This window comes from Corvus moneduloides, chromosome 12, assembly GCF_009650955.1.
Source record: "Corvus moneduloides isolate bCorMon1 chromosome 12, bCorMon1.pri, whole genome shotgun sequence".
In the NCBI taxonomy this organism is placed as follows: Eukaryota; Metazoa; Chordata; class Aves; order Passeriformes; family Corvidae; genus Corvus; species Corvus moneduloides.
Window position 1 is genome coordinate 5,682,787 of NC_045487.1, and position 19,822 is coordinate 5,702,608.

The 19,822-nt window shown below is 44.9% G+C and overlaps 1 protein-coding gene across 1 annotated transcript in view; it reads left to right on the forward strand.

The window, feature by feature from the left end:
• Positions 1-19,822, forward strand: part of MAF (MAF bZIP transcription factor) — a 185,034-nt gene that overhangs the window by 63,265 nt on the left and 101,947 nt on the right. The gene's annotated exons all lie outside the window — the stretch shown is intronic.

Sequence of the window (19,822 nt, forward strand, 5' to 3'; positions counted from 1 at the left end):
ATGGGCTGGCTGTTGTTTCTGGGAGCTCATGGACACACCTTCAAAGGTTGAGGGTTCAGCTTCTTCTGCGTGAGAGAGGAGAGGAAATGACCTTCACCCAGCTGAGCAGGGAACAACAGGAAACCCTCACAGTCCCGCCATTTCCCACCCCCCAGGATCCGGCACTCAGGGACCTTTTTGACAAACTGTCAGGGTTTTTGTCAGGGTTTAGCTGCTGCAAATATATTACCTAAGTATGCTGATGATTCATGGGGAAGTGGTATACGCTGATTTAAGTGATGGACTAGCCATTCTGTAATGGGTTTGAGAATTCCCAATCAGATTGTACTTAGTTTTATCAAGCAGGAAGCTGGCAGGCTGTGTTTTAATCAACTGATAGCATCTCTTGGCAATTGGCATCCAGCTAGTGGACAGAGTACTTCTCAAAGACCAGCTGCTAAGTTACAAACAGTCACAGCCACTCAGATCACTCAGCCTAACCTCCTATTTTCTATGTTTAGCCTGTTTCTTTCCCAAATGAAAGTTTCAGCTGGAAGTGCAGGATATCTGCAGCATACTTGCTTCTCTTTCACTGATGTTTTAGGGGGAATGGATGAGGCAGAACACATTTGCTTCATCCTCCAGAAAGCTATGCTCAAACAACCTCCTAGATGTAGCATAAAATCCCAGAATCATGCAAATTCTAGGATTTGGTGCTGGCATAAGTTTTTGGTGTGCTCACATTGCATAAGTGTAGTAAATCTACAATGTGGGGCCACACCAGGCAAGATGTGGAGTCTCCCCCTTTGATTAGGCCTCATTATTCCATGACTCATTATCTATTGTGTCACCAAAGACATGCTTGGTGTTCTGACCTGTACCAGCAGACATCAAGTATGGTTCCCTTCCCTGATAAAACTCATCACTCTATTTATTACTTCTGGGAGAGACTGGCTCCTGCAGAGCATCTTCACAGCATAAACCTTCAGGTGCCACAGCTACCTTAAATAATTCCCTACTCAGGATTTATATTTGTCACAATTATTGAGGTCTGGAGCCATTCACACTCATGGAGCTGTGCTCAAGCACAGCATCAAACCTGAGGAGCTGGTTTGTTGTGCCTGGCTCCTGTAGAGTAGTTACTGTACTTAGCAACCCACCACCAATATATCTGCTACTCTGAAAACAGGCTTTGAAAAGCACCAGAAGGGATCACTCCCCCATAAAGATTTTTTCCAACATTGCAGAGCTGTTGGGACTTTCAGAGAGAAATTCTTCTTCCAGTTAAGCATCCCAGCCAGAGGGGTGAAGATTTCACCACAGGCTGACAAAGCTCTGGTGCAACCTTCTGCAATGGGCCATGAACCCCCATTTAAAGCTGGGTCCTAGCTGAGATGCTCTTGAGCCCTGCAGGCATGGAGGGAGGTGGAGAGCAGCCATCCATGCCGTTGGGATTTGGGAGCCATCTGTGATGTCTTTGCACAGGGGTCCCACAGCACCATGTGGGAAAACAGCACCCTGGTCTGAGAGCTGAGCACTAAAACCATGTAGGTTTAAAACTGGTTAAACATTTAGAGCCCTCAGAAGAGGCTGATGATGGAAGGCTGTAAAATAATCATGCTTCCAAAAAATAATAAACATGAAAGTGAGGTGTAAGGAACAGAGAGGAGTGATTCATCAGGAAATTGTACTCTTGAAATTGTGTGACAAATCCTGGACAAGGGAGGAGCTGTGTGTAAGCATTTAAGGGCCAGATACTGGCTTGTCCAGAGGAGTTGAAGATACAATGAAGGTTGACAATGAACCCCATGACTGAAAGGAAAATTTTAACTTCCATCTTAGATATTTTCTGTTGACCATTACATGAAAATCAGAGAAACCAGAACTCTGTTTTCAGTGTCATGTCCCATGAGTGTTTCAGCACACAATGACCCCCACTGCAAGAACTGAATTTTCCAATGCCAGAACCACCAAAAGGACACGTGAAAAAAAAGCTGAAAAAGTCTTCTCTGTCCAGGATGGAAATATACAATTTCCACAGGGTCATTTTCTGTGTAAACATTCCTATTTGTATGTTTTACAGATTAAAACAAAAATGTATCTTGCAAACATATTCAATAAGTCAATTTTAAAGCAAGTTAATTAATGTATCTAAGCTTTATCACAGAGCATAAGTGAAAAAAATCCCCCAGCCAAATGTGAAGAGTCTAATCTTGATTTTCTCACTCTTTGAGTTCATTTATTACAATGTTTGCTCAATTTTATAAAAGCCATGCCCATGTAATAATCTAATTTCTGAGAGCATCTCCGGGGACAGGAGATCACATTACAATATCTCACATTATGTGTCATTCAGGCAGTATCTCCCAGATCATAAAACCTATGGAAAAGGAATGACACTTGAATAGCAGGTTCCTCCTCCTTTCCTTTTTTCCTTTTTTCTTTTTCTGACCATTTTTTTTCCAGCCCAGGGCTCTCTTCCTTTTACTGTCTGACCTCATGCACCCAGGCTGCTCATCTTCATTCTGCAGAGAAACAGGCTGTGGTGCACATCTCTCCTTGCTCTACCTGACCACCTCATCCTGTCTCACACTGTCTTTCATATAGTTTGGGATTTCCCCTGCTGTTCTGGGCTGTCATTTGTGTTGCCTCACAGTCCATGTTTTGTGCCTATAGGTGCTGCTTTGTGAACTGATGAACTGGAGCAGAGAACCAGCCCTGCTGACAAAAATCTGAAAAAAGCCCAAGTTTTAGGTCAATAATTCCCCATGTCTGAATCACTGTAATTCTATCCAAAACTGTCCTAACAGGACAAGTACAGAGAGACAGGACCTCTCCAGCTACCTCTGGTGCCAGCTCACAGACCCATTGCCCTGCTATCTCCATTTCTTTCAGCAGTTTCAGGGATGTTGATAAAGACCTCAAGGGAGGGTTATATGGTCTTAAAACAGATCCATTCATGTCCACACAGTCCAGGGCTTCCATTTTTAAGATTCCTTCCCTATTATCATGGAAACTGGCTAATTACCATAGAAGCCTGTTAGAAACCTGCTTAAGACACTAGTGTTGGTGTAGCAAAGCACTTGCAGCTTGCCCAAATCTCAGTGTGCAAATCTATGGGGTCCTTTGAGCGAAAATAGGTTTTCTAGAAGATGATCCTGTTGCTCTAGATATTATTTTAACATTCAAATCTAAGGTCACAACCTCAATCCTAGCTCATCCAGTTGACCACAAAGACCATAATCAATTTTATTTTTTATGACACATCCATTCCAAACTACCACTCCCATTGCCCATTTCTTCATGTAGAAATTGTGCACCAAATTTTCTGGTCTGATTAATACCAGGTTACTGTGCCTACTAGTGCACTTACAACACAACTTTGCAATGGAAAAATAAACCCAGCCTTTTTAAACACTGGGGAGAGCAGAAAAAAATCGCAGCATCAGGACTAAACCAGTTCTGACAATTTCTCATTTCCATTTATTCAGAAAAAAAGTCATAATTGAGACTTAAGGAAAAAAGAAAAGCCCTCCATGCCTTTAAGTGTAAAATCCATTTTAGTAGCAGGAAGCTGTTATATGGTTAGAGCAGTTATTTTTATTGTCTGTCTGGGTATAGTTTTTAACTGCAGGCACAGAATAAATCAATAGTGTCATAAAGCTACTCTCACCCTCTGCCCTTTCTAAAGGGACATTGTTCAGTGTCTGTGCTGGATGTGACACAGACTGTGCTTTGATGCACAGAATTATGCCTCTACTAATGTTCTGGGGGAGAGATGTGTGTGACACATATTTACCTGTATCTCTTTGTCCACACCATCTCAGAGGCATCAGATTAAAAGCAAAATAAAACACAGATACATACATAAAAATGTGCAGAAGTTTTTCATCAGAAAAGAGGGGCTTATTCTGGTTATTCTCTTGGAAATGATATTTTCAATTAATTTATGCATTCATAAATATTCTCAGGTGATGTATTTTCAAGACTGTCTGAAAAATATGCAGTGCTTCATAGGACAGTCCACACAACTTAGACCTGACTGTAACCCGCTCTTTAAAACAGTGAGGAAGGACATAGCAGGATGTGACTGCATGAAGCTGGTGCTAGATAAAATTGCCCTGAAAGTGTGCCTTTTTAATAGCAAGAGTAGTTAATGGCTGGAACATTTGGCTTAGGAATGCAGTGGATTGAGCATTGCTTTCAGTCTCTAAATCAAGAGTGAGTGTCTTTCTAAAGCTATGCAATAGCTTCAGCAGAAGTTATGGCTTTGATGCTGAAATGAGTGGGTGAAGTTCTTCAGCTGTGTTACATAGGAAGCAAAACCAGATGACTGTGATGGTCCTTTTCAGCCTTACTAATCCATTAAGTCCTGGTTTGGGGCCTTTCACACGCCGGGGTTTAAAGCAGCCTCTTAGGTCTTCCGGATGGTTTCTGCAGGCAGTACGTGTTCCAGAGCTGGATCTGACAAACTCCATATGAATGGGTGTCCGGAATTGACACACTTTATAATTTATATATAAATCACTGCCTCTAAATGCAGTTCCAGATCCATTTCCCCATACAGCTGAGCTCACTTTGTCTGTTCTGTGCAGTGGGAATTTTCCTTTGCAAAGCAGATATGCATCTGAGCTGAAACACACACTACCACGTGCTGCTGGAGATCCCGAAAACAGCCACCCCTAACATGGACCACAGAGAAATAAACCTTTATGGATCAAATTCTTAAGATATTTATCAGCAGCGATTCCTGTTGTCAAGTTAATTCATTGCTCCTCTCCTTGCTTGCTCGTTGCAACTTCCCCAGGTTGGCACTTCTGACAGAGGCATGAAAATTGTACTTGTGCTGCAAGTGGGAGGTGGAGACAGCAAAAATCTGTGCCCTGTCTGTGGGACTCCATGCTGAGACAGCTCTATTTTCACATCTAGTCACAAGCCAATTGGTATTACCTCAGTATTTTTTTGAGAACGGCTCTCAAGAAATGGAATTGAAGTTTGGATTTGGTAAGATTAGAGGATGTAAACCCTGAAATAATTCATGTGGTTTCTGAAGGCAGCACCACTCACATGTAGCTTGGTGCTGGATGAACAGAAAGGCAGAGAGCCCACAGGAGTCTGCACACTCCGTGGTGAGCGTGGTGGATACCATTCACCTGGGTAAATGAATATTTGTTTTCCTTCTCGCTGCAAAATGCTTAGTGCTGGATTTTTATGTCTATAAATACTGATCTGGATTTCCCTTCCTTCCCTCCCCACGCTCCATTGAAGCAAAGACATCTCACCCAGCACCATTTGCTGACTCCTTCCCTTCTGCTCTTCCCCGTCCCCCAGTACGTGAGCACGGTCGCGTGCGGCCCCTTGGTTTCCCCTCAGGACACTGGCACTTGGGAAGGAGAATAACAGATGTTGGGGAAAAAACAACTCCCTGTCAGGTAGAAAAAACACTTTAGCAAAAAAAAGCCATATGAACTCCCCAGCTTCTCAAACTTTCTCATGAGTAGCCAGTGGCCGCCAGAATAGCAGTGAGCAGCAACAGTAATAATAAATTACAGTAAATATCATCCTGTCATAAGTGACAGCAAGCCAAACCCACTGCTGTTCAGAAATGAACTGGAGAAAATATTTCTTAATCTCTTTTTGTGTTATTCAGCCAGCTGTAATGATTTATAGTACTCTGAAGAAGTTGTGGTACAGAGTTGTTTCTTAATCATCCATTTCAGCACCTTGCCATTACCCACACGTGTCTGTGCTTTGGTGGGGACTCTGGCACTGCTGGATGCTGCAAAATGCTCTCCCCAGGAATAAACTGATTTAATGCAAGGGGCCTCTCAGACTTTCTCTGGGACTCTCCTGCCTTTGGGGACAAACCTGCTACAAGGAGGAGCACTGCTAAGTTAAGGGCAGTGCCTTGAATGAAGGTTGTTTCCCCAGAGCTGTCTGGTTTGAGCCTATTCAGCTGTAAATAACCCCCATCCAGTGGACATGGAGGGATCTGGTGCTGGAGTGCATCAGATGGACACCCTGCAGATGAGGCTGTCCCCCTGTGAGTCTGTGAGCACACTCAGGATCAGTGGGAAAATAAAATGGTGGGGGATAAATTGAGCTGGGAACATGGTATCAATTGCTGCTGTCTTTGTCTACTTATTTCCAAAGATTTATACGTGACAGTGTGAGGACTGCTCAGTGACACATTTTAATTTAATTAAATTTCCTGTTGGATTAATGTCTGATCAATCAATAATGTTAATGTTTTTGCAATTTAGAGATTAAAGCTTGGATGAGCGGATATTGAAATACTCTCGCATCCAGCTGCCTGGGAATAGCTTTTTCTGCTTCCATTCCTCAGAAAACCAGTTTTGGGTGAGAATGCTTCCTAAGAGTTGCCATGTACATACACCAAGGCTGAAAACTTTGCCCCAGCCTAGCAGAGGCTGAGTGAGTCATGCAAGAGCAGTGTCACTTCTTGAAGAGACAGACTTGTGTGCAGCTAAGAAGTGGATTTGTGCAAGATCTGTGTGGCTCTGTATATTTTCCCTCTGATGTTCAATATAGGAGAAAGTTTGAAGAACAGGGCATTGCAGGTGTGACAGTTCCCTTTGCTATGTGCTTGCTCCTTGCTCAGGAAGTCGTCAGTGCTGAGGTTGCACCTGGGGATTTGAATCTGATCACCACCAGGGCATCGATTCTCCATGTGTCCTTAGTCCCCTCTGGATCCCACTCATTCCTCTGGCCACCACAGCCTCCTGCAGCAATGAGTTCCCAGCTTAACTGCTGCTTTCCAAGGTGTCATCTATGGGACAGCAGGATCCTGGTCTGGAGCCGAATTTAATTCTTCTTGAAGTTTCTCCCCTGCCCAAATTTCTCACAGATGAGCTAATTGCGCTCCACCCTCTTCAGGCTCTGAAGATAAAGGGATGCTGTAGCATGTCCACAGAACCTTTTTTTTTTTTTCCTCTTATGCCTTGTTTCATTTAGTGTCTCAAATATTTTAGTCGTGAGGTCAGGAGAGGCTTTAACTTATTCAGGGGAGTTATTCTGCACTGAATTTTCCGTGAGGCCTTGGAGTCTTACACAGTCCTTTAAAAACTTAAGACTCAAGAAAAAAGTAATCTGCATTTTCAAACTTGCAGAAATGTGAACCCAAATTTCCTCTGAGTCTCAATAAGTCAAACTAATTTGTCAGATCTTAGCACTATCAAAACTTGTACAGTGAAAAATCCCCCCTGAGTGAGGTCTGCAGACTCCAGTGTCCATCTCTGGTCTCCAGGTCTGTCTCCAGAGCTGCTTCTGTTCTATTTGGGGTGCTTGCATGCTTGTTGTATTTAGGGGAGCCTTAAAAGGGCCAATTTCTTGCCCAGCTGTATTTTAAAATCTGTAAAATTTGTATGTTCTGTCCCTTGAGGATGTTCTGTGTACCTGTCCCTCAGACAACCTCAAAGTTGCACACAGAGGGAGGAAGACAAAGAGAGAGAGAGAGGAGGAGGGGGAAAGAAAGAGCAGCTCATTTTCCACTTTAGCACAGACACCTGAGGGGTAGAAGTCAGCAGTTTTTTTGACAGTACAAGAACTTGGTAACTTAAAACAGGAAGCAAAAGAAAAACCATGACCAAATAACTTTGCCTTGACCTCCTCCTAAGAGAGTCAATGACTTTAAAGTAAACTGGAACTTCTTGCTGGAATTTATTTGGACGTCGGCTGCTCCTTACCTCATTAGCACAGCAATATTCAGAAATGTGCCAGAAGGTTTAGGCAGGCTGGAGGATGCAATGAAGCTAATTTTTTTTTTTTTTTTTTTTGTAAGGGAAGGCTTCACATAGTTGTGTCTCACTATCAAAATCCTCTGTAGGAAAGACTTTCTTCCACTGAGATCTACTGTGTGCAGCAGGTTTTGTTTTATCCTCTGCTGCAGACTCCACCAGACCCCCACCACTCCAGGTGAAAGGGCACCTGCCCAGGGTACCCACCCGTGGCTGGGGTGGGGATGGTTGAAGGGTAAGAGAATGCCAGTGTCTCTCTGTGTGTGCAAGTGTGTGGGGAAGGCAAAGGAAAGAGGCAAATTTGTTCCTTGGTAGGGATGGAAGTAACCTACTGCTAACAGGTGATTTTTCTGGTAGGTCAACATTTTTATGCTTAGTCCCTGGTGCAACATGTCCTTCAAGGCTGGCTTTCATAGGTAGGACTGCAGTAAGTTGGTTCACCTGGATTAGTGGTTATTCCCTCCCTTCCTCCCTTCCTCCCTTCCTCCCTTCCTCCCTTCCTCCCTTCCTCCCTTCCTCCCTTCCTCCCTTCCTCCCTTCCTCCCTTCCTCCCTTCCTCCCTTCCTTCCTTCCTTCTTTCCTTCCTTCCTTCCTTCCTTCCTTCCTTCCTTCCTTCCTTCCTTCCTTCCTTCCTTCCTTCCTTCCTTCCTTCCTCCCTTCCTCCCTTCCTCCCTTCCTCCCTTCCTCCCTTCCTCCCTTCCTCCCTTCCTCCCTTCCTTCCTTCCTTCCTTCCTTCCTTCCTTCCTTCCTTCTCAACCACCTGCACAGGGAAAAGCACCACAAGACATTGTTAGAATAGGCACTCCTGGCTGTTTGGAGTTTGCTGTACCCTCCTCATAAATAAAAGGGGGTTTAATGCAGGAGTTTTGTCTGAAGGAGCCAGGGCTGCTCACTCCATCTCCCAGGTTCAAGCTTGGCCAGCTCATGTCTTTGCTGGTCCCACCTAAGCTGTTTCACAATCAATAAGCACGAAAAGCCCTGAGAAAATGGTGTCCCAGGGAGTAGCCCAAGCTTTTGCTGTGTTTAACCATTGAGTGTTTGGGATCTAGAATTCCCATTATTTTCACCACACCACCTTGCTCACTAGAGCAGGCTGGAGCAGGCTCTGGCCAGTTGGCTACTTTGGTGATTTGACCTGTGAGGAATGTGGGAGTACAGAACAAAGCCACACCATAAGTCCCACAATCCTCATCCTGCAATTAAATTCATTTGGACAGCATTGTCAGACTACTTTTTGAGTTGTTCATCTTACCCTGAACAGTAAATTCCTATAGGAAAGTAATTTATGAGCTGGGAGGGCTGTTACTTACAAGCTAGTAAAATAACTTTTGCTGGACTTTTACTACCTTCAGCAGCAAGCGTCCATGCTGCAGCCAGGAATGAGCCTTTTCTTCCTAGCTGTGATACAGTGTGATCTATCACGGAGCCACATGGGTTTTTGGCTTGCATTCATCTTGTTTCCATGCAGTGTGTTTAAAAAGAAATCCCTGATTTCTGCATGCAGCGTGTTTAAAAAGAAATCACTGATTTCTGCATGCAACGTTTACAGCCAAGTCACATTATTTCAGCAACTGCACAAGCTTTCAGTGATTTGTGCATGAGTAGGATCAGGGTGCCTTCTAGCATAGCTTGGGCACCCTGCTTGAGACCTGTTCAGAAATCAGCAATCTCCTGCATCCAACTCATCCAGGATGCCTCCATCTTTGCCTCTACCTTTTGAGGTAGTTTGTTCTTGTTGACTGCAAGTGAAATTGGACTTGGTGCTTAATCTTTAGATAATCAAAAAATGTCATCACAAGTGTGTTGTATTAGAACCATCACAGTTTCTCTGCTCCCTTCTCTGCAGGGGCTCCCAGCTGACTGCTCCTCAGGCACTGAACGCTGTGGGTATCAGCTCCAGCATGGAAATAGGCCTAACAGGTGGCTGGTTCTGGATCTCATCACACATTTTCCACAAATAAGTAAAACCACAGAAGCACAGAAACACAGCCCCAAGCCTTCTGTAAGGATGATGCAAATAAAAAATTACTGAAGTATATGCTCGTGCCACTCAGATAGCAGGGCAGAATCAGGCCCATTTCACCCCTTATAAAACATTCCTCAGGGATTCTGAGCAAGCCTTGGCTACAAGTTTCTGATCAAACTGAATCTTTCTAACCCTTAGAGGAAGAAAGCTCCTGTACCCTTTACCAGCATGAAAAAGAACCTCCTCCAGTTCAAATATTCATGTGCTAGTCAACAATTAGAGAATCCAGATTATTACTTTTATGCTATGATTTACCTGCTCTGTTTCAGGCCACAGCATGTGCGGGGGAGTATACAGCAACATTTAGCACATGAATGCTGGCCATGAGTAGCCAAAGCATTTGGGATTTGAATTATGTGCAAAGCAAAGCAGGTCAAAACCCTTGCAAGCATCTGTCCTGTCTGCAGGAAAAGCCCATGGTTTTAGTCTTTGTGTTCAGGAGTTGCCAGCTGTGCCCCAAAAGTCACTGCTTTTGTGATTATACCCTCAAAAATAAAGTTTTGAGGACCTGTGTGCCCTCCACTGCCATGTAAACCGTGCTGGCACCTCTGAGCCGCCTGCCAAGGCTTGTGTTGGGCTGTGAGCAGGTTTTGCTCATTTTGCCTTCGAAAAGTGGGAGAGATAAAAGCAAAAATGAAGCTGCAGAGAAAGGCCCAGCAAAGTGGGCTTCAGGTCCTATACTCAAAAGACAAAAGATTAGGGATTAGGTTCAGATCAGGAACCTCAAAAAGCAGTGTGAATGTTGGAGAAAAATGGCTAATTTCTCCAAGGGAAAGAAATGCTCCAATTTTTACACTAATGCAAGAGGTCTGGACTTCCTAGGTGGAAGAGAAATAGAGAAGACCAGATACATGTGGGTTGAGGTTTCCATGTATATTTTTAATTATGGAACATCTATCATTCTTAGCACTGCCTTGAGCAAAGAAAGATAAAACAGCAAAGCAAAAGCAAGGTTTCCACTCATGTAGCCAGTCTCAAAATCAATGGGAGTTTGGTATCTAAATACCTTTAAAAACCTGATCAGTTGTTCCCTGAGGCCCCCCCCCCCCAAATATCACAACCTTAAATCCTGGAGGATGTACTGGCATTGCTCAGCTCGTGCAAAGCAGGGGGGGCACTCAGGACAGCATTTGGTTTGTCATGTGAAGGGATGAAAAATTGCTCATTTAAGGTTGGCTGGTGATAAGAGCCACACACTCTTATCCTTCAGCGTCTCTTTGCTTTCAGGCAGTTTGACTGGGTACCAACAGCCAGTGACAGGAATCTGGTGGCTGTCCCCAGATGCTTTTTAGGAAATGTTTGTTACCCCCACTACTTTTAAATAATTTACAGAGACAATGCAAACCTTCACTAACTGTTTCTAGGAGAGGAGGAGCAAAGGATGTTTACCTTATTCTTCTGCATAGAAATAGAACCAATAAATATTCAGGCAAATTTAAAAAAAAAGAAAAACTGTTTCCAGTAAAGATGAGGGAATCTGCTGAGGTCTTGCCATGTGGTTGGATCTGAATGGGAATTCTGGCTGTGCCTCCCGTTGCCTCCTGCCACGCTGGCACCACAGCAAGTGCTCTTCTTGCTGCTGCTCACCCAAGGTTAAGCTACAGGAGAGACTTGCTCAGCCAAGGTGACTCCTCTCGTCTGTTACATATCCCAGGGTTATAAATAACAGTGCAACTTCTGTTTGAGGGGGGGGATGCTGACAACCCCCTCCGTCCTTCGGGATGCTGAAGCAATTATAGGCAGGAGGAAGCCACAGAGCTCTTGTGTTGTTGCAGCAAACAGAAGCTTTGGGTCAGTTTTTGCTCATCTTTAATTAGAGTTTATCAGTAAAGCAACCCCATTTTTCTGTTCCTGGAAAATCGGGGCTGTCAAGGCCTGATTCCTTGGGCCTATCAAGTGTGAGATATGTTTACCAAGTCTCTCCAGGATTAGCTGGGTTGCTATCAAAACTGAGGAGTGTATTTCTATCAATGAAAACCGCTATGACAAGGTCTGTCCCCTGAGACAAACGGCCTGTTCCATGGAGGCTTTAAATAGGAGCAATAATGGTAGTGAGCAGCACTGAGTTGAATAATTAGATTGTTCTTCATAAATCCTCAAGTGAAGACTTCCAAGCAGGTCCATTATGTGTGTCGTATGTTAGCACTGAGCTTTATGTGGTGTGGACACCACTCTGTGCCGGGCTGCTGTGATGGGTGAGTAAATCACCAAAGATTGGGACAGGAGGAGTACAGCTCCTTCCTCTGCTGCCTTTTCCCCCATGGAGATCATCTGCTCTGAACTGCAAACACCCGTATTATTTATCTCATTGCTCAAAGAGTTTTTGAGAGGACTAACTGGAGTAATTTCTGAATATTTATGCTTTGTTTGTTTATATTCAGAGACTGGAAAACACACATATTTTGTTCACGTCCCCAGACTGGTTCATTTACTGATTCACTTAAAACCTCCTTTCAGATCTATTGAGAGATAACTTTTTCCTCAGGGGGATGCAGTGGTATAATAGCAGCTCAGTATTATCTCCACACATCTTGGTAGGTTTTCCTCTTGCCAACTGAGAACTGATCTTTTCTTAAAAAAAAATCTTTCTCCATCCTCCCCTTTCAATTATTCAGGTTTTCTCTCTCTTTCTTGCTCTCTGTGCCAGTTACAGAAAGAAATCTCAGATGAGCAAAATGTCATTTAACCCTAACCCTGATTGGTGACTTTTAGACACTTTGTAGGAAATCCTGGGAGGCAGCAGCATCTGCAGGCAGGGATGTACACCCAGCCAGTGCACGATGCAGGTGCCTACTCAGCCAAGCACTTGTGCCCGACCCAGCTGAACTCCATTGCCTTAGAAACACATTTGTCAGACCTGGTTAAACAATGCTGGTCAGAAGAACAAGAAGTCACATTATTCCCCCGAGAACTCTGTATACACCTAACTATTTTGCCTGCCAGTAAGAATCTTGTGTCACTGTAAGGTTTACAGGAGCTGACTGGCAAAGGATGCCCGGGTGATAAATAAAATACCCCTATCCCATGTGCCATGACTCTGTGCAGCTGAGCAGCTGCAGTGTTCTTTTCACTTACCTTGGTACAAAGATGTGGCATCTGCCTTTGGACCCGTCGTTATGGGTAGCTGATGGGGTCCCACGAGGGGACACATCATACAATGGGGCCAGGAGGAAGCACCAGCTGTGAGCCACCTTCTGATAAAGCTCTAGGCCTGCTGTCAAATTCCTCAGCTTGCACACAAGCGCTGGGACGAGGTCTGGGATTGGTGCGATCCAGCAGCTCCACTGTGATCCACCATTCTCTGGGACCAGCTGCTTTGCTGCCAGGTCATCCCTCACTTGGCCCTGGTGGAAAAAGTTCTCCAGTGTCAAAACACTGCCAGGATAAAGTGTTAAACATTTTACAAGGCAATTTAGGTGATAGTCATCAGGGTGATAGAAAAATATTATCCATATTCATTTAAAGGTGTGCTGCGCTTCCCTTCCCAATTCACGTACAAAACTCTTTGCCAGGCTATGAAAATAAAGTGACTGTGAGGATTTTTAAGGCACATTCCTCCTTGCATCATAAGAGCATGAATTCCAGGAATTTCCTATCCACAAGAAGTTTGCATTCCTGGGATGAAGTGATTGCACCCTTGCACACAAACTGCCCTGATGCTGCAGCAGACACTAGCCCTACTCCTTTCTGCTCTGCCTGGGCAGACAGAGGGGCAGGAGCAGAGTTTCTTAGCTTGACCTGAGCTTCAAGTGCTGAGTGTGACCAAGGGTCAGTCACAACCATCTGAAGATGATTTTCAGTGGGATGCCTGGGAATTCATGTATGATTTTATTTCCTAAGGTGTGGCCTTTCATTTGGCTTGTTCTGCTTTGAGCAGAGCTGCTCGGAGTCTGGTGGGCTTTGTGCCCAGCAGGCAGAGCCAGCAGGGAGGGTTTCTTCCAGTGGGTTTGTCCATATCTACTCTGACACGGGACCAAGTGGCATTTGATCCTCGGGCACAGTAGTGATTCAGGTGATAATAACAGTTTGTGAATTGATTCATTAGGTGAGAAACTGCCTGTAAACTTCCCCTGAAAAAAAGCAGTTTGAGATATTTTAATGTCACAGGTTCTGGTTTGTACATTGGTGAGGAGCCATCGAGCAGAGCTCTGGACAGATCTGGGGACTCCTGTCGCATCCAGGGCAGGCCAGAGCACACAGTGCAACCCAAGAATCCTGCACCAAAACAAATGTTCTACAGAAGTGGAGTTAGGCCTTCTCAACAGGGTCTGGTCAGGTAAAACTGGTCCCAGTTTGGAGACAGGACTGAGTCAGCAGTCCCTACTGAGCCCTTTGCTCCTGGCACGGAGCTGCTGATCTGTAATGCAGCCGGACGGAGGCACCCAGGACACTCAGAGGAAATGGAAAATGTGTCTGGACAGTAGATGATTCACAGTTGTTGGCAGCTGAACAGAAGTTTTCTGGATTTCAATTTTGAAGTCAGGCACCTTTATTCCACCCTGTTCCCACAGTGGGCACCTCCATCCTCTTATGGCATTCTGAGGAGTCAGAGAGTATTGAAATTCGGACACTTCAGTCACAGGACTGTGAGAGCCTTAGATACACTGATTCCATCTTCCAGAAGGTAAGGTCCAGTTTTCAGAGGGTCCTGGGAAATCGCTGCCTAAGCCAAAATCTGGTTTGACCACCACTCAATTTCACTCTTCCTTCATGCATCTGCTGGCTGGTGCAGTACTGTTACCACTCCTCAAAATAATGGCAGTTTTTTATGCATCAAATATCCCCTCTTTTAAGATCAGGAAATATTTGCTACAAAACCACAAGGTGTTCTTTGTTCTCTGAAGATTACTTTATAAGGCTACAACATCAGGCCCCAAAATGTTTGTAGATTGATTGAATTTCCTAAAGTAGGTTTAATAAATAAAGACTCACGACTGAAAACACTGTCTGTTTGCAGTAGGATTTCTCATTATATTTCATGTCTATTGCAGCTTTATGAGGATATGCTGGTTTAACTCCTTTCTGATGCAGTTTCTTAATACAACCAGATTTTCTAGATTAGTAAAGGTATAGGAAGCAAAAACCTGGAATTAGATTTGCAGAAAGTCTGTTATTTATACTAGATAATGGACGTTAAACCAAGACAAAAGAAATTCACTGTCACAATAATAAATCCATTTTAAAATCCATTTTCAAAGCAATCAAATCACTGCAGAAACCCAATGACAAGTGTATAACAATAATGTATATTTATGTAGCAACTTTCACCCCAAGGAATCTGGGACCTATGGAAGCACCAGTGTGGGAGGTGGCTCTGGGGTGGACAGATCCCAGTGAGTGCCACAGGGGTTCCGGAGCAGCCCTCACAAGGTCACTGGAACAAACTTGCCTTCATCTAAAAGACCCCCCCATCTCAGGAAATGTGAGTTATGCTTCCAGTTGAACTGCTGTGCCTGTGGTCAGCACACACGTGAATGAGGGCTGAACTTTGCCTCTTTTTGCAAAGAGCTGAACAACAAAAAGAGAGCAGTTTCCCCTTTTAAGGTCATAAACAGGATGAAAGTGCTGCTTCAGCCTGTGGTTGTCCTGCTGCGTGAGGCTGCCCTGGCTTTGGGTGCACAAGCAGAGTAGTTCTGTGAGAGGATTTTTACAGCCCTTTGAAAAACACCAATATTTTTGCTAAATGTTAATGGAAGCTTGACTTGAAGTCAGCTCAAGTTGCAGAACAGAGCTTATAATAATGATTTATGTATTAAATGCAGCTGATCTGTTATTTTTATTATCTTGATGTGTTTTTGATGTTCAGTTTCCTGAAGAACAGCAGCCAAGTGCCACTGAAACCAGCTTTGAACATGTGCATGTGAGCATGCCTTAGCAAACACGACTCAAGTATGATGTTCCAGTCAGGGCTCTGAATAATCAGGTGCCAGGAACGAGCAGTTCTTGGTGGGATGGTGTCACTCCATCGGCCTCAGTGTGACAGAGTCATCTGTAGTCAGGAGGGTTTGTGTATTATCTGCTGGAGCTTTCCTGTCTTATCTGTGGAAAATTGATCCATACAGTCTCTTTAGAGACCTACATCAAATATTAATTTTGCCTATTTGTTCGATGTAATTAGCAGGTGTGATTAATCAATTAATCAATCTGCGATTCCTATCTGCAGAGCAAACAGCTGTGCTCGGAGGGGACACTGGGAGCAGAGACCCCCCCAAAACACCTCCCCATTGCAGGGGCACCCCCTGGCCTCACATCAAAGTCTGCAGCCACTGAGAGCTGGTGCCTCTGGTGAGTCTTGGAGTGCAAAGTGCCCAGAGAGCACAGACAAACCCCATGAAAGGGGACATTGCTGTCCTTGTCCCCTAAAGAGTTGGGATGGCAGTGCCTTGCTGTGGGGCTGGGGGGCAGGAGGATGCCCCTAGGTGGGGTGTGGTGGCCCCAACGGGCCCCCTGGGCAAATGGACTGGTGGGGCCAGGGCTGTGCTGGTCCCCTCAGCAGTCGTGCTCCAGGCAATGGCTCATTTTGCCTGTGCCTGGAGGGGGCACAACAGGAAAGGGTTGCCAAAAGTGGGTGAACTTTTTATGGCAGGCTTTTGGTGGCATTCCCAACTCGATTTTGCTGGTTCAAAGGATGCAGGTAAGTCGTGTGAAGTTCAGGTAGAAATAAGTTCTTTTAGAAATGCCAGACTTGCTGAGTGGGCAGCAAAATCCCAGCCCTGTGCTCAGGGACTCAATAACTTTTTTAAGTTCCTGAGCTGGTGCTGAAATTCACAGAGGGTGGGGATCTGGATCCTGTTTCATGAGGGATTGAGCACCTTTGGGTGTTCCCACTGCCTGGGACCCTTATTTGGGGGCAGAGGGAGGGCTATGACCATGGGTACTACAGGCAAAGCAGGGAGACATGTCACTGTGCTAAATTGCCAGGTATGAGACTGCATTTCCTGGTGTCAGGAGGTGAGGACCTGGCAGAGTAGCACAGCAGGACCACGGGCTCTAGCTGGGGGTGGGAGTTGGAGCTAGTGCAGGTACAGGAGCCTCCAGCATAGGATGGGCATTTTCAGAGGGTCCAGAGTTTATAGGGGACATACTGAGGGACTTTACCCCAGTCTCCAGCTTGCACAGGGTTTCTTCCAACACTGTGGTAGCTGGTGCTCCGCATTTTAGTAAACGTGGCACGAAGGTGCTGAATCACACAGCTGAAGCCTGTCTGAGTGCCCTCTGAAGTGCTACCCCTTGCTCAGTGACATCTTCTGGATCACCACATTCTATCCTTCCTGGTTTCCTCTGCTTCCCTCCTGCTATTGGGAGTTCTCCTCTGTTGCACCTTGCTCACCATCACCCTGGAGAACCAGGACCAAACTGCACAAATGCTGAGATAAGGTAGGAATATAATCTGGGAGTACCCCGGGATGCCAAGGGTTGACAGTCCCATTCAAGGTCTGCCTTAAGTTCTTTTCCTGTTCTGTGATCTTTTAGCTCAGCAACTCTTTTGCTATAATAAAAATCCCTCTGGACAACCTGACCTTAGCCTGGCCTGGGGTGGGGTGGGGTCCTTTTTTCTCATTTATTGGGCTCATTGGGCCTGATTTCATTCCTGTACACTGAATGCTTTGATGACCCAGGAAGATTTGATGTTCCACAAAGGCTGCCCCCCAGAAGATGAACTGGTCTTGGTTTCAGTGTGATTTTTGGATTAGAACTGCCCAGAGTAGCACTTTCCTCAGAACAGTTTTTCTACAGAGTAAAAAGTATGTCTCCATCTGATGCCTTGAACTGTCATCATAATAACCTCAAATATAGCTGTCTTCACCACATCACCGTCCTCCTCTCTGACCCATAAAGTTTTACCATTACAACCTGCCCTTAATCACCTAACCATTTCCTTAGTCTTTCAAGGACAATGGTTTTTATGCCATACTTGCTAACCTTACATATTAGTCTACCATCCTGGGCTGCGTTTAAATGACTTTTCTGAAATCTATGTGGATTAGCTCCACTGCTTCGATCCTGCATGTTTTCCACGTTAGCTCCTAAAACAAAGTCTGCCAGATTTGTCAGACAAGATTTACCCTTTATGGAGCTGGGCAGATATGTTTTTATCAGTTCATATTTCTCCAGATGTTGGGTGATCTCATTCCTGTTAACATCTCTAAAATCCTGCCTCTGATTGGAAAAAAAATTAAAAAATCACATTCGGCAGATTTGGGGCCAGACTTTCAGCTGGTGGGAGTGAGTTTGAGAGAGAGTGTGTGTGTGTGTGTGTGTGCACCAGATTTCTTGAGCATCTGTATTGGCTGATATCTATTGCAAATATGTCTTGGTTTCTACCTGTCTCTTCTCATAGATGCTCAAAGATCTTTGCTTTATATCAGTTTCTCTTTAACCACTTTTTAACTCCTAAAAATGGCTCAAACCCCCTGTTATTGGGCACTTAATGTCTCCTGCTGTTCCATTAAGCAGTGTGGGCTAAAAGTACACTCTGCACTCAGCCCTGCCTCCTTCCCCACGGTATGAGTTTGCTTTGGTGATTATTCATGCTGTCAGCATCTCCCTGCTCGGCTGTCACAGGAAACTTTGCTTCTCAGTCCGTCTCCCTGTGTTATTAAGTTCTCTTGACCACCTCTCAGTGGTCTGGAGGCCTTCCCGTTAATCTTGTCTCCTTTACCTGTTTAAAAGAAATCTTTTATTGTTTTTATTCACCCCACAGGCCATTCTTTCTCTGTCGTATTTGGTTTCCTAATCAGCTTTTTACATCTTTTCAGCTTTGCTTTATAATACCTTTCATCCCCTTAATATTTGCCTTCTTACCCATGTCAGCTGCCTCTCTCATCCCTCCAATAGCTTTTATTACTTCCTCAGTGATCAGCCTCCATCAGAAACAGGCTCACCCAGCTCTGCCTGACAGAAGTCGTTGTTTCCAAGTGCTGCACTTATTTCCTGAGCACAGTTGCTGTGTATGTAAACGAGGGCTGGGTGAATAGGCACTGGTGCCTCTTATATTGACTTTTTATTTCTTTCTCGCTGCTGTTTGCTCATGAGCAAATGGCAGTATTCTCACATGCACTCATTGCTCCAGTTTGCTTCTGAGGAGCTCAGTGATTTTACCTTTTTTCCTTTTCAAATGGGAGCCACCCCAAGCAGAGAGTCACCCATACAGGCTGCCACGGATCTGAGAAATGTGTAATAACATTCTTAGAGGGAGTTTAAATACTGTGGGACTGTAGCTGGGCCGTTCTGTTCCTCTCAGAATAGCACTAAAATCCCCTTTTGCCATTGACAAAACTCAAAACTCTTACAAAGAAAGTCAGAGGTGGTGGATGGAGCACAGGAAGGGAAGCAGTGAGAGTTAAATGACTTGCCTAAAGCCATCCAGCAGGTAAGTGGCAGAGACAAAAACAGACTCTGCTCATCTGCCCGGGACTGTGTCCACTGAGCCAGGATAATTCCTGGCACAGCAGCAACAGTGAGGCCACAGACTCAGATCATTAGTCATTTGGTTTTATTTGTTCCAGCACTAGGTGATGAAATGCAAATGGTACAGGCAGATGCGCAATTTCAAATCCTCTGTGTGTCACGACTCCAATATGGGAGCGGGCTTTCTCTCCCTCTGCAGATCTGTGCTTCTAAAGCTGCATGGGGGCATGGAAAAGGGAATTCAATGGGTTCATGTGCTCAGGGAAACCTGAATTTGCAGAAATGTCTTTCTCAAACAGATTCACTCAATTGTAGTGTGAAAAAATGTGTAGTTACACACACACACACACACATTTTTTAATGTGTGTTTTAAGCAGTCCAGGTTCCAGTCCCTATTATAGTCTCTTAATCTTCAGGCTGAGGAACTGGGAGAAGGGAAGAGGCAGAACAAGGGGAGGACCCAGGGAGATCTGCCCCACACCCAGTCCAGATGTACACATCTGGCAGCCCTAAAGCAGGGTGAGGGCTGCAGGGAGGGGGGGAGAGGGGCACACCTGGTGTGTGGTCAGCACTTAGCAGGGGAGTCCCCTCCCTCACCAAAACCCTTGGGCCAGTGTCTAGCAGTGGGCTCAGCAGTGGTGCTTGGGCA